The 13,820-nt window shown below is 46.4% G+C and overlaps 1 protein-coding gene and 1 long non-coding RNA gene across 3 annotated transcripts in view; both read left to right on the top strand.

Moving 5' to 3' along the window:
• SRGAP1 (SLIT-ROBO Rho GTPase activating protein 1) overlaps window positions 1-13,820 on the top strand; it is a 214,757-nt gene that overhangs the window by 27,835 nt on the left and 173,102 nt on the right. The window lies entirely within an intron of this gene.
• LOC139169455 (uncharacterized) lies at window positions 1,945-9,402 on the top strand. Its single transcript, XR_011559482.1, has 2 exons — window positions 1,945-2,110; window positions 9,019-9,402. It is a non-coding gene; the product is annotated as an uncharacterized lncRNA (long non-coding RNA).

Genomic DNA, 13,820 nt, shown 5'->3' on the forward strand with positions numbered 1-13,820 from the left:
TATTTACAAAATATATGAGGGGAACTCTAACATTTTTACCAGTCAGACTTTGGAGAACATGAAAGAATTGCCTTCTTCATAGGATTGGAAGTGTTTTTTAGAATTATGATAATTGGAACTCCTGCAATTCCAGATACCTCTGGACCATTTCAATTACACTTTTTCTTGTCTAATCTGCTAATAAGAGGCAGATATGGTGGGAGCCATGGAGCTAGCCGTTCCAGGGGAAGGAGGGATCACTGCTTAATAGCGATTCCATGTTCTGGCTCTGTGAGCTCAACCCAGGATACTGGTGACGAGGATAATCCTGGCCCTGGGTTGAGGCTGCTGCTACTCAATGCCAGGTCAGTGGTAAATAAATCTCTCCTCATCCGGGATTTGATCCTGGAGGAGGAGGCTGACCTGGCATGTGTGACTGAAACCTGGCTGGGCCCGGAGGAAGGAGTTCCTCTCTCTGAAATCTGCCCAGCCGGGTTTCAGGTATTGTCAACCTTCGCTTATGCTCCTGCATCTCTATGCTTGGTTGCCAATAGTTACGGGGAGGGGTTAGAGATAAGGGGGTGGGGCGAAGAGCACAGGAGGCCCTATGAAGAGAGATACGTTTCGTTTTCCTTGGTACCAGGAGGAGACCATTAGAAGTACATTCCACAAGTGTGACGTGTGGTGAAAATAAATCCACCTGACGGTCATGGACAATGGGGATTGGGCATTTTCCCAAAGGGGGTGGAAAAAGGGGTTTTGATATATGCTTGTATCGTGCCATTTTCTTCAGACTTTGCTTTTACAGTGGTACCTCGAGATACGAGTTTAATTCGTTCCGGACCTGGGCTCTTAAGTCGAGCAGCTCTTATCTCGAACGGACTTTTCCCCATAGAAATTAATGTAAATAATTTTAATTGGTTCCAGCCCTCAAAAAACTCACAAAGTTAGTCTAAATTATGCAGAAAGACATGTTTTTAATGAAGAAATGTACATGTACATATAAATGAATAATGAAGTTTCTTTCACTTAACTTGTAAACTTTCTTAAACTTTTAAATTTACATATGTTCAACTTCTCTGCCACCCAATCCTGTAGGACAGAGGTCCCCAACCCTTTTTGCACCAGGGACCGGCTTTAAGCGATCAAGAGAGGAATGGGTGAATGAATGGACGGAGGGTGGGAAGGAAGGAAGGAAAGATGGAAGGGACAGGAACAGAGGAAGGAAGCAAGGAAACTTATGAAAGGGGAGAGTAAGAGAGGAATGAGTGAAGGGAGGGAGGGAGGGAAGAAGGTGGGAAGGAGAAAGAAAAGAAGAAATAGAGGAAGGGAAGGTAAAAGAGAGAAAGAAAAAGAGCAAGAAAGAAAGCAAGAAAGAAAGAAAGAAAGAAAGAAAGGGGGAAGGGACAGGAACAGAGGAAGGAAGCAAGGAAACTTATGAAAGGGGAGAGTAAGAGAGGAATGAGTGAAAGGAGGGAGGGAGGGAAGAAGGTGGGAAGGAGAAAGAAAAGAAGAAATAGAGGAAGGGAAGGTAAAAGAGAGAAAGAAAAAGAGCAAGAAAGAAAGCTGCAAGCACCCCCCCGAGCCCCCCAGGCCGGCTGCAACCTTTTAAAACACGCGCGCCGCTTTGCAGCTGTCTCCTGAAGCCGAACGCGGAAGTTAGCGTTTGGCTTCAGGAGACAGCTCCTTGGCGCTTGTATCTCGAATTTGGGCTTGTAAGTAGAACAAAAATATCTCTCCCCTCCCAGCTCTTATCTCGAGTTGCTCTTAAGTAGAGCAGCTCTTATGTCGGGGTTCCACTGTATTAAGATGCTTCCAGTTCTGATTTTGATAAATTCACTTTTGAACTTTTGAAAAAGACTCTGAGTTTTATTTATCTGGAATTCTGACTGTGGCAGCTGACATTAAGCAAAGTCTGCCTTTTACAGTCACTCCTGGAGAATCACTTCTACCAGGGACTGGCAATTATGTCCCACCGCGAAAGTGGAGAGGAACAGTCTGAGGATGATACCACCTTAAGGAGCCCTTCTCCCCCCTACTCCAAAAAGAGGGAGTTTCGGGGCCAAGCGGCAATGATCAGTTTCAAGCCGAACCGGTGCGGAGAGCCACCCAATGGTCTACAGGAGTCGGAGTAAGTTGCATAACTGAGGATGAGCCTCTGTTTTCTGATGCAAATGTGACCCACTGTAAGAAACAAAAGAAGGAGAAAAGGGGGGGGGGTCAGCCAGGAAGGGCGTTTGCTAGCCGACCTTGTAACAGGAATCAAGGAAGCCCTATCAGTAGTTGAAATGAGAAGTCAGGCAAATCTAAAAGTCCCCACGAGTGAGGAGGGGGAGGCCAAAGATACAGCTGGGCCCTCAGGGCAGGGAATGCAGCAGAGGGCAGTAACCCAAGCCCCCCCTCCAGCGCGAGGCCAAAACTCCCCCTGTGGGCCACCACAGCAGAGAGAGGGGGGAGGCCCGGAGGCAAAGAGCACCTAATGCCCCTTCCTTCACTCAGTGATATGATGGGGTACCAGGAGGCCTGAGATATTTCTTGCACAAGTAAATCAGTACATGGAGGACTATGAGGATGAGTTCCCAAATGGTCCAGCCCATGTGAGGGTAGTAACCTGTGCATTAGATGGAAAAGCAACGGATTGGATGGTTTCCCTCGATGAACAAAGGGACCCCGCCCTCAGAAATTTTAATGAGTTTATAACGGCTTTCAGAGCACGTTTCGAGGATCTCCAGGCCGAGAGAAAAGCCAGAACCAAGCTGAAAACCCTAAAGCAGGGAGAGAGATCAGTAGTGGAATATACCCAAGAGTTTTATGAGCTGATGGCCTATGGGAATCCTCTATGGAATATTACATGGATGGATTAAATGATGAGGTTTACCAGCATTGCTGGGCTAGAGCAACCCCTAGAAACCTCAGCAGATGGTCCAGTTGGCAGCGGAGGTGAAGATTGACCTCCTGAGAGGCCAGCAGGAGAGAGGTTCCCCCTTGGTGGGGGGACCAGGCTTGAGGAAAAGTGCCAGATCAAGCTCTGAGAAAACCACATCTACAGCGTGCTTCCGTTGCAGGAAGGAGGACCACCGGGTAGCAGAGTGTTTGGCCAAACCTGTGCCAAGAGTGACCCCTACTGGGGGGAAGAAGCCGGAGCAGCGCACCAAGAAAACCCCAGATGCCGAGCGAATGGGAAAAGAGGCTGCAGAGATCCCCCCCCCAAAGGGGAGGAGTTGGGATCTCTGGCATATCTGATCATCGAGGACAGTGAGCCTGAAGAAGCCGTGTTGGTAAGTCCCCCCCCCCAGGATGCATATACATTCCCATTACACTACGGGACCCAACGGGGGGGACAAGGGGAACTATGTCAGCCCTTTTGGATTCGGGCTGTACCAGGAACCTTATGGCTCCGGAGGTGGTGCAAAATTTGGGCCTCAAGCTGCGAGGACTGAGGGCCTGAGGGACCTCATTTACCCAACTGGATGGGTCAATGGCAGGAGAGAAGCCAGACACACATGAGACTGGAACTCTAATCATGACAATGGGGTCCCACCAAGAGACTATACAATTTATTGTGGGTCCCCGGCCGGATAACGCAGTCATTTTGGGGCTGCCTTGGTTACAGAAGTGGAACCCTGAAATTAATTGGCGTACCAGAGCCATGACTGTTACTTACCAAAGCAAGAATGAATTGGGCTTCATTCTAGCAGAATTGGGCCGGAGAAATTCCCCTGCCATGGAAAAGATCGAAGGGGAGGAGAAAATCCCCAAAGAGTACTGGGACCTCAAAGGAGTTTTCAGCTAAAGGGAGGCTGATAGTTACCACCCCACCAGGCCACAGATTGTAGCATTGAGATATTGCCAGGGGCTAAACTGCTGAAACCAAAGATGTATTCTTTAATTCCTGGAGAATTGGGGGAACTGTGTAGATTCATTGACAAGAACCTGGCAAGGGGCTTTATACAGCCGGCAAGGCCACAGATGGCAGCCCTCATCCTGTTCCAAGAGAAGAAAGATGGGTCTCTTCGTCTGGTCATGGATTATAGGTTTCTGAACACCATTTGCATGCACAATGTGTACCCCCTGCCACTTGTGAAAGACATGCTGACCTATTTGGCTAAGGGGAAGTTCTTCATTAAATTGGATTTGTGTGAGGCTTACTATAGGGTACACACCAAGGAAGGTGATGAATGGAAAACGGCTTTCAACACCCCCTTAGGGTGTTTCCAATTTAGAGTGCTCCCTTTTGGCCTACAGGGGGCACCAGGAGTTTTCATGCAGCTAATTAATGAGGTATTGCACGAACATTTATATAAGGGATGCTTGATCTACTTGGATGATATATTAATATACTCAGAGACATTAGAGGAACATGTGGCCCTTGTCAGAATTATATGCGAATTTGTCTAAGTGCGAATTTCACCAGAGTAAAATTGACTATTTGGGTAACCGCATATCACACCAAGGGGTGGAGATGGATCTGGAGAAAGTGACAGCAGTCCTGGAGTGGGAGGCCCTAGAAAGCAATTGCAGAGTTTTCTAGGATTTGCCAACTTCTACCGACAGTTTATTCCAGCGTTCTCACAAATAGCGCTGTCAATCACCAATCTACTGAAAACACAGGGAGAAGGTAAGCCCAAACTGAACGGCCCACTACAGTGGACCATGGAGTGTCAAGCAACTTTTGAGAGGCTAAAAAGACTGTTTGCGAGTGAGCCCATCCTCAAACACCCTGATCTGGAGCAGCCTTTTGTAGTGCAAGTAGACGTAAGTGATGTGGCTGTGGGAGCAGTTCTACTACAGGGGGATGAAGAGCAGGGCCTTTGCCCCTGCGCGTACACTTCTAGGAAATTCACTGAGACTGAACGTAGATGGGCAATATGGGAGAAAGAAGCATTTGCAGTGCACTGGGCCTACTTTCCTAGAGACATTTCCTAGAAGGGGCCAAACAACCTTTTGAGGTGTGGATTGATCACAAAAATGTAGAGGTTTTTAAAAAAACCAGGAAACTGTCCCCCAATCAAGCTAGATGGGCGCAACACTTTAGTCGGTTTCTTGCTGCGCTATATACCTGGGAGAAATAATTTCATGGCAGATGCTCCCTCTAGGCTGCCACAGTACAACAGTGGTAGATTGGAGATAGTCCAACCGGTGATCCAGGCACAACAGACAGCGTGCCCTGAAATCAACAGAGAGCAGAGTTTGAGAAAGGTTGATCTTCCGGACAACGTAGCAGCGGAACTCTAGAAAGCTCTAGAAACTGATGACTGATTTCAGACTCATCAAGCAGAGTGCACTCAGGGTGCCGGTCTAGTGTGGATAGGGTCGAGAGTTTATGTCCCAGCTTCGATAAGGACTCTAATATTGGAAATGGGCCACGATTCAAGGGTGGCTGGAGACTTTGCATTCCTAAAGACCCTGCACCTATTGAGAAGGCAATTTTTGTGGCCTTCCATGAAAAAGGACATCGAGATTTATGTGGCAAGCTGCCCTGTCTGTGCAGGAGCGAAGCGGGCCTTGGGTCGACCCCAAGGACTGTTGCAAAGTGTGGCAAGACCCAGGGCACCCTGGAAAGACATTTCTATGATTTTATTGTGGATTTGCCTGAGAGTGGGGGAAATACGGTTATTTGGGATGTAACTGACCTTTTTTCCAAACAGGTTCATTTTGTGGCTTGCCCAAAGAATCCCCACTTCCAGAGCCAATGTACCCTCTAAAGTGCACGGCCGCACGGCCGCACACCCAAAAACACCCCCCCCCCACACACACACCCTTTTCCAAGGCTGCGCAAGGAGCTGCGGCCGCCCAGCGCCTCCGGCCCCCTCGCGCCCCTGTCTTCTTGCCGCTGTCCCCTGCCCACCCGATCTGCCCCTCTTTCTCCTCCTCCGCTTCCCACCTTGGGGCACGGCTCCTCCTGCAGCGGTGGCTGCAGCAGCGGTGGCAGCTGCAGCTTCTTGTCCTCATCCAGCCACTAGCTGCTCCGAGCGCTTTGGGAACGCCTGCCCTGCCTCTCTCACAGTCCCTTTGCTGAGAGCGCTTTCATCCCGGGCTGTCAGTGAAGGGTCTGCAGAGAGGAAGGAAGAGAGTGAGAGAGAGTAAGAAAGCAAGAGAGAGAAAGAGAAAGCAAGAGAGAGAGAGAGAAAAGTGGAAGGAAGAGAGAGAGAGAAATGATAGAAAAAAGTGGAGAAAAAAGAAATGAGAAAATGATTGAGGCAGAGAATGACAGGAAAGAGAGAGAAACAGAGAGAGAAGTGACTGTTGATTTAAAGCATATGGTAAAAGCACTTAAATAATAACACAGAGAGAAAAACCCAGTCCTCACCTGTTTTTATTAATAGTTATGTTTTTGGTTTTGCTGGTTTTAGTTTTAATAGTAATAGATTTTGGTTTTGTTTTATTATTAATTTCTTTTAATAAAAAAGAAGGGATTTTTTTTCTTATTTATTTATACATACATGCATACATGCATACATGCATGCATACATACATACATACATACATACATACATACATACATACATACATACTTCTATGCCGCCCAGTCCAAAGGGGACTATACTTTTCCGCCCACACCGAAAAAAAAATTAGAGGGAACATTGTCCAGAGCCCTAGCAAAAGTGTTCATACAACATGTGTATCGTCTTCATGGAGTTCCTGAGAGAGTCATCTCAGACCAGGGGGTGCAGTTCACCTCGGCTTTTTGGAAGCAGTTTTTGGGCTTATTAGGTACCAAGCAGGGCTTAAGTTCAGCCAACCCACCCCCAAATGAATGGGGGTTGTGAACGGGCTAATTCTGTATTGGAGCAGTACCTTCAGTGTTATCTGAATTATCAGCAGGATAATTGGAGCGAACTTTTACCATTCGCAGAGGTTGCGTATAACAACTCGCTACATAGTAGCACAGGTTTCACTCCTTTTAAACTGGTAAACGGGCAAGATTTTGTAACCATTCCAGAGTTACCCCAGGATGAGCCCAACTATCCTTCCTTAAAGGAATGGGTAACACAGTTGAAGGCAAATTGTCCAGTAGCTCGTAAGGCCCTGGATAAGGCTCATAATGTCCATAAGGCACAAGCCGACAAGAAAAGAAGTGCGCCAGTGGATTATAAAGTGGGGGATAGAAACATAGAAACATAGAAGTCTGACGGCAGAAAAAGACCTCATGGTCCATCTAGTCTGCCCTTATACTATTTTCTGTATTTTATCTTAGGATGGATATATGTTTATTCCAGGCATGTTTAAATTCAGTTACTGTGGATTTATCTACCACGTCTGCTGGAAGTTTGTTCCAAGGATCTACTACTCTTTCAGTAAAATAAGATTTTCTCATGTTGCTTTTGATCTTTCCCCCAACTAACTTCAGATTGTGTCCCCTTGTTCTTGCGCCCACTTTCCTATTAAAAACACTTCCCTCCTGGACCTTATTTAACCCTTTAATATATTTAAATGTTTCGATCATGTCCCCCCTTTTCCTTCTGTCCTCCAGACTATACAAATTGAGTTCATTAAGTCTTTCCTGATACGTTTTATGTTTAAGACCTTCCACCATTCTTGTAGCCCGTCTTTGGACCTGTTCAATTTTGTTAATATCTTTTTGTAGGTGAGGTCTCCAGAACTGAACACAGTATTCCAAATGGGGTCTCACCAGCACTCTATACAGTGGGATCACAATCTCCCTCTTCCTGCTTGTTATACCTCTAGCTATGCAGCCAAGCATCCTACTTGCTTTCCCTACCGCCTGACTGCACTGTTCACCCATTTTGAGACTGTCAGAAATCACTACCCCTAAATCCTTCTCTTCTGAAGTATTTGCTAACACAGAACTGCCAATACAATACTCAGATTGAGGATTCCTTTTCCCCAAGTGCATTATTTTACATTTGGAAACATTAAACTGCAGTTTCCATTGCTTTTACCATTTATCTAGTAAAGCTAAATCATTTACTATATTACAGACGCCTCCAGGAATATCAACCCTATTGCACACTTTAGAGTCATCGGCAAATAGGCAAACCTTCCCTACCAGACCTTCCCCTATGTCACTCACAAACATATTAAAAAGAATAGGACCCAGAACAGACCCTTGTGGCACACCACTTGTAACCTGACTCTGCTCAGAATACTCGCCGTTAACAATAACTCTCTGATGTCTACGCTTCAGCCAGCTGCAAATCCATTGAACTATCCAGGGATTAAGTCCAATCTTCACTAATTTATCTATCAGCTCTTTATGTGGAACCGTATCAAAGGCTTTGCTGAAGTCCAGGTAGGCAATATCCACGGCACCACCTTGATCCAACACCTTTGTGACATAGTCAAAGAAATCAATGAGATTAGTCTGACATGATTTGCCTTCAGTAAAGCCATGCTGATTTGGGTCCAATAAGTTATTGTTTTTTAGGTGCTGATTTATCCTCTTTTTGAGTAGAGTCTCCATCATTTTAACTACAACTGATGTCAAGCTAACTGGCCTGTAGTTACCAGCTTCTTCTCTACTGCCCTTCTTGTGGATAGGCACAACACTGGCCATTCTCCAATCCTCAGGAACTTCTCCTGTTAACAAGGATTGGTTAAACAAATCAGTCAGGATAGAGTTTACCTCTCCACAAAGTTCTTAAGGACCACTCAGAAGTCGAAGAAATTGGAGGCCACATATGTGGGCCATTTCCCAATTGTGCAGGTGGTGAATTCGGTAGCTATGAAATTGGATCTGCCGAAAACATTAAGGAAGATTCACCCAGTGTTCCATGTAAGCTTACTAAAACCGGAACATACATCCGACTTACATCCTGCTCTAGCAGAACCCCACCCCACCCTTGCTCATCAAAGGGTAGCGACATTTTGAGATTAAAGAAGTTCTTGATTCTAGGAAACATAGGGGCAAAATTCAATACTTAGTGGCGTGGAAACATTTGCCTGCTTCTCATGCTGAGTGGAACAATGAGAAACACATGAATGCCCAGAGGGAAATTGACCAGTTTAGAGCGAAGTACCCCGAAAAACCCTGATTTATAATGTATATATTGTTTGTTGTCTTTTGTTTTCTTGTAGGACTAAAGTCCCTGTTCCAGGGGGTCCGAATGTCAACCTTCGCTTATGCTCCTGCATCTCTACGCTTGGTTGCCAATAGTTACAGGGAGGGGTTAGAGATAAGGGGATGGGGGGAAGAGCACAGGAGGCCCTATAAAGAGAGATAGGTTTCTTTTTCCTTGGTACCAGGAGGAGACCATTAGAAGTACATTCCACAAGTGTGATGTGTGGTGAAGATAAATCCACCTGAGAGTCATGGACAATGGGGATTGAGCATTTTCCCAAGGGGGGTGGAAAAAGGGGTTTTGATATATGCTTGTATCGTGCCATTTTCTTCAGACTTTGCTTTTACTAAGATGCTTCCAGTTCTGATTTTGATAAATTCACTTTTGAACTTTTGAAAAAGACTCTGAGTTTTATTTATCCGGAATTCTGACTGTGGCAATGGACAGGTATGGCATCAGCCTTGACCCCAGGGAAGGAGGGGTCTGCCTGCGTAGACTCATTGCTCCAGAGATTGCAGGTTGTGAGTCCCTCCTGGTGAAGTTGGACTTAGGGGTTCAGGTGGGGTTGTTGCTCATGTACCTGCCTCCCAGCTGTGTGTCAACAGCCTTGCCTGTGCTGCTCGAGGAGGTAGCCGGGCTGGCGGTAGGGTTCCCCAGACTTATTGTCTTGGGGTACTTTAACCTACCGCCACTCAGTAAAACGTCTGGGCTAGCGCAGGAGTTAATGGCCACCATGACAGCCATGAAACTGACTCAAGTAGTACAGGGTCCGACTCATGGGGGGGCATGCACCTGACATGGTATTCCTCTCTGAGCAATTGAGTAATGGTCTGAGACTAAGGGACTTAGAAGTGTTGCCTTTGTCATGGTTAGACCATTTTCTACTATGGCTTGACTTCCTGGCTCCAATCCTTCCCTGCAGGGAGGCGGAACTGACAAGGTGGTTCCGCCCCAAATGCCTGAAGGACCCAGAGAGGGCTTTCAAAGGGTGCTTGGATTTATTCCAGATGCACTCATCCACAGTTCGGCAGAGTCTCTTGCCGTCGCCTGGAATAAGGCTGCAATGGAGGCTCTTGACCTCTCTGTGGCACTAGACCCGGAGAGCTCCTTGGTTTACCAAAGAGCTCCGGGAGTTGAAATGCCAGAAGAGACATCTAGAGAAGTGATGGAGGAAGAGTAAGTCCAAATCCGATCGAACACTTGTAAGAGCTCATATTAAGACTTACAAAGTGGCGCTCAAGGCGGCAAGATGTGTGTATCATGCCGCCTTGATTGCATCAGCGGAATCTTGCCCGGCCGCTCTGTTTAGGGAACCCGCTCCCTTCTTAACCAGGGGGGAGTTGGGGAGCCCTTGCAGGATTTTAACACATTTTTCACTGATAAAGTCGCTTGGATCTAGCAGACCTTGACTTCGATTGAATAACAGAGTCGAGTGACAATGAGTTAGTCAAGGTGACTGGGGCCTGTACTTGTCCATCTGTCTGGGAAGAGTTTGATCTGGTGACACCTGATGAAGTAGACAAGGCCATTGGAGCTGTGAGTTCCGCCACCTGCTTACTGGATCCGTGTCCCTCTTGGTTGGTTTCGACCGGCCGAGAGGTGACACGGAGCTGGGTCCAGGAGATTGTCAATGCTTCTTTGGGGAGGGGGTCCTTCCCAGCTCCCTACAAGGAGACACTTGTGCGCCCCCTCCTCAAGAAGCCTTCCCTGGACCCAGCCATTCTCAACAACTATTGTCCAGTCTCCAATCTAACATGTTGTAAGCCGCCCTGAGTCCAAGGAGAAGGTCGGCATAAAAATCGAAAAAATATTAAATAAACAAACAAACAAACAAACAAACAAATCTTCCCTTTATGGGGAAGGGTGTTGAGAAGATGGTGGCGCTCCTGCTCCAGCGGTCCTTGGAAGAAGCCGATTATCTAGGCCCTCAACAGTAGTATTTCAGGCCTGGTTATGGCATGGAAACTGCCTTGGTCGTGTTGATGGATGATCTCTGGCGGGCCTGGGACAGGGGTTTATCCTCCGTCCTGGTGCTTCTTGACCTCTCAGAGGCTTTCGATACCATCGACCATGGTATCCTTCTGCACCAGCTGGAGGGGTTGGGAATGGGAGGCACTGTCCTACAGTGGTTCTCCTCCTACCTACAGTCGCAGTCGGTGTTAGTGGGGGGGGGGGGGGTCAGAGGTTGACCTCTAGGTTTCTCCCTTGTGGGTGCCTCAGGGGTTGGTCATCTCCCCCCTGCTATTTAATATCTACATGAAGCCGCTGGGTAAGATCATCCAGGGGTGTGGGGTGAGTATCATGAGTACGCTGATGATACCCAGCTGTTCATCTCCACCCCATGTCCAGTCAACAAAGCAGTGGAAGTGATGTGCCGGTGCCTGGAGGCTGTTAAGGTCTGGATGGGTGTCAACAGACTCAAACTCAACCCTGGTAAGATGGGGTGGCTGTGGGTTTTGCCTCCCAAGGATAATTCCATCTGTCCACCCATTACCCTGGGGGGGGATTGTTGACCCCTTCAGAGAGGGTCCGCAACTTGGGTGTCCTCCTCGATCCACAGCTTACATTACATCTTTCAGCTGTGGTGAGGGGGGCATTGGCCCAGGTTCGCCTGGTGCACCAGTTGCGGCCCTACCTGCACCGGGAGTCACTGCTCACAGTTACTCATGCCCTCATCACCTCGTGGTTCGACTACTGTAATGCTCTCTACATGGGGCTACCTTTGAAGAGTGTTCGGAAACTTCAGATCGTGCAGAACGCAGCTGTGAGAGCAATCATGGGCTTCCCCAGGTATGCCCATCTTACACCAACACTCCGCAGTCTGCATTGGTTGCCAATCAGTTTCCGGTCACAATTCAAAGTATTGGTTATGATCTATAAAGCCCTTCATGGCATCGGACCAGGATATCTCTGGGACTGCCTTCTGCCGCACAAATCCCTGTGACTGGTTAGGCCCCACAGAGTTGGTCTTCTCCAGGTCCCGTCCACAAAACAATGTTGTCTGCCAGGACCCAGGGGAAGAGCCCCTGTGGTGGCCCCGACCCTCTGGAATCAACTACCCCCGGAGATTAGGATTGCCCCCACCCTCCTTGCCTTTCACAAAGTCCTTGAAACCCACCTCTGTCGTTAGGCATGGGGAAATTGATTCCCCTGGGCCGTTTCCGTTTTATGTATGGTTTGTATGAGATGTATGATTGTTTTTATATTAAGGGTTTTTTAAAAAAATTAATCATTGGATTTGTACTGTTTTTTTGTTGTGAGCCGCTCCGAGTACTTGGAGAGGGGCGGCATACAAATCTAAATAATAATAATAATAATAATAATAATAATAATAATAATAATAATAATAATATCTGTCTTTTTAAGCATCATTGAAATGCTTCTAATATATTTTTCTGTAGACTTAGTATAACATTACTTAGACATTAGCAAGTGAACAGCAGCTATATGAAAATATATAACAAGCTTCTTATGACTAAAAATATCAACAATATACTACACATTTATGTACAAAGGCAGGAATCAGTTAGATTTATTGATGGCAGGCAAATGATATGTATAATCTTAAGTAAAAGATATAAGTAATGTTGTGGTTGGCTCCAGGCCAGCTCCTGTAGCTGGGGATTTTTGATATGGAGTCATCTGTTTACAGAAGGCCAGTCTGGTTGCCAGATGCCTCAGACAGTGAAGCTGAATCACAGGCACAAGAAGGCAGTGAGGAGGAAGAGACAGACAGGGGAATGGGTGCAGCCAGCCCACCAGCTAGAGGGTCCTCAGCCTCAGAAGGGGATGATGTCATGAATAACCTTATCTTGAATCTCCATATGCGCAGGATCTTGGGAAGGCAGAAACAGCTGCGCAAGTGTAGAAACAGATAATGGAGTTCAGCTGTTCAGAGGATAATTACGCTGTTGTAATCCTGATAAAAAAGGGGGGTTGGAGTGCTGGGCGTGGACATTTATCATTGGTGTTTCTGGAAGAAATAAGATTGTGCAGCGTGGTTTACATTCTGTTTTGGATTTTTGTGAACTCTGTGACACTCAAGCAGGAAAAGGCTGTATGGCTTGGAGTGTGAAACACTGACTTTATTGCCTCAAAAATCACTCCTTGGCTGGCTCTGGCACAAGCCTAAACGTGTCAGGTGAACTCTTGGGAGTAACTCTAACCTTTTGGGACTTGTAAAACAGTAATTGGTCTTGCATTCAAGCTTCTGTACTTTCTTGATTCAATAGCCCTCCTGTTGTGTGTTTGACAATTCTGGGCTGGTGGGTGGCTAATTGCACTTAGCCAGGCAGAACAAGTAATAACTAAAATGAGCCATTTCTAAAAAGCCAGCTTCTACCACATTGAGCTAGAATGTAACAAACTAAATTTCTCTAAAGTTTTAAAATGTAAATGTAAGTGAAATAGGGATTTTATCAAGTATTCACAAAACCTGAATAGAAATCAAAGGAAGATAGTAACAACCATTTAGCTTATTTTGATGAGTTGGTAGAAAAAGAGACATTTCTGGAAATATACCTATATACAGTGGGGGGGGGGGGAAGTATTTAGTCAGACACCAATTGTGCAAGTACTCCCATTTAAAAAGATGAGAGAGGCCTGTAATTGACACCATAGGTCGACCTCAACTATGAGAGACAACAGGAGAAAACACATCCATAAAATCACATTGTCTGATTTTTAACAAATTTATTTCCAAATTATGATGGAAAATAAGTATTTGGTCACCTACAAACAAGCAAGATTTCTAGTTATCACAGACCTGTAACTTCTTCTTTAAGAGGTTCCTCTGTCCTCCACTCATTACCTGTAGTA

This window comes from Erythrolamprus reginae, chromosome 6 (assembly GCF_031021105.1).
Source record: "Erythrolamprus reginae isolate rEryReg1 chromosome 6, rEryReg1.hap1, whole genome shotgun sequence".
Taxonomy (NCBI): domain Eukaryota; kingdom Metazoa; phylum Chordata; class Lepidosauria; order Squamata; family Dipsadidae; genus Erythrolamprus; species Erythrolamprus reginae.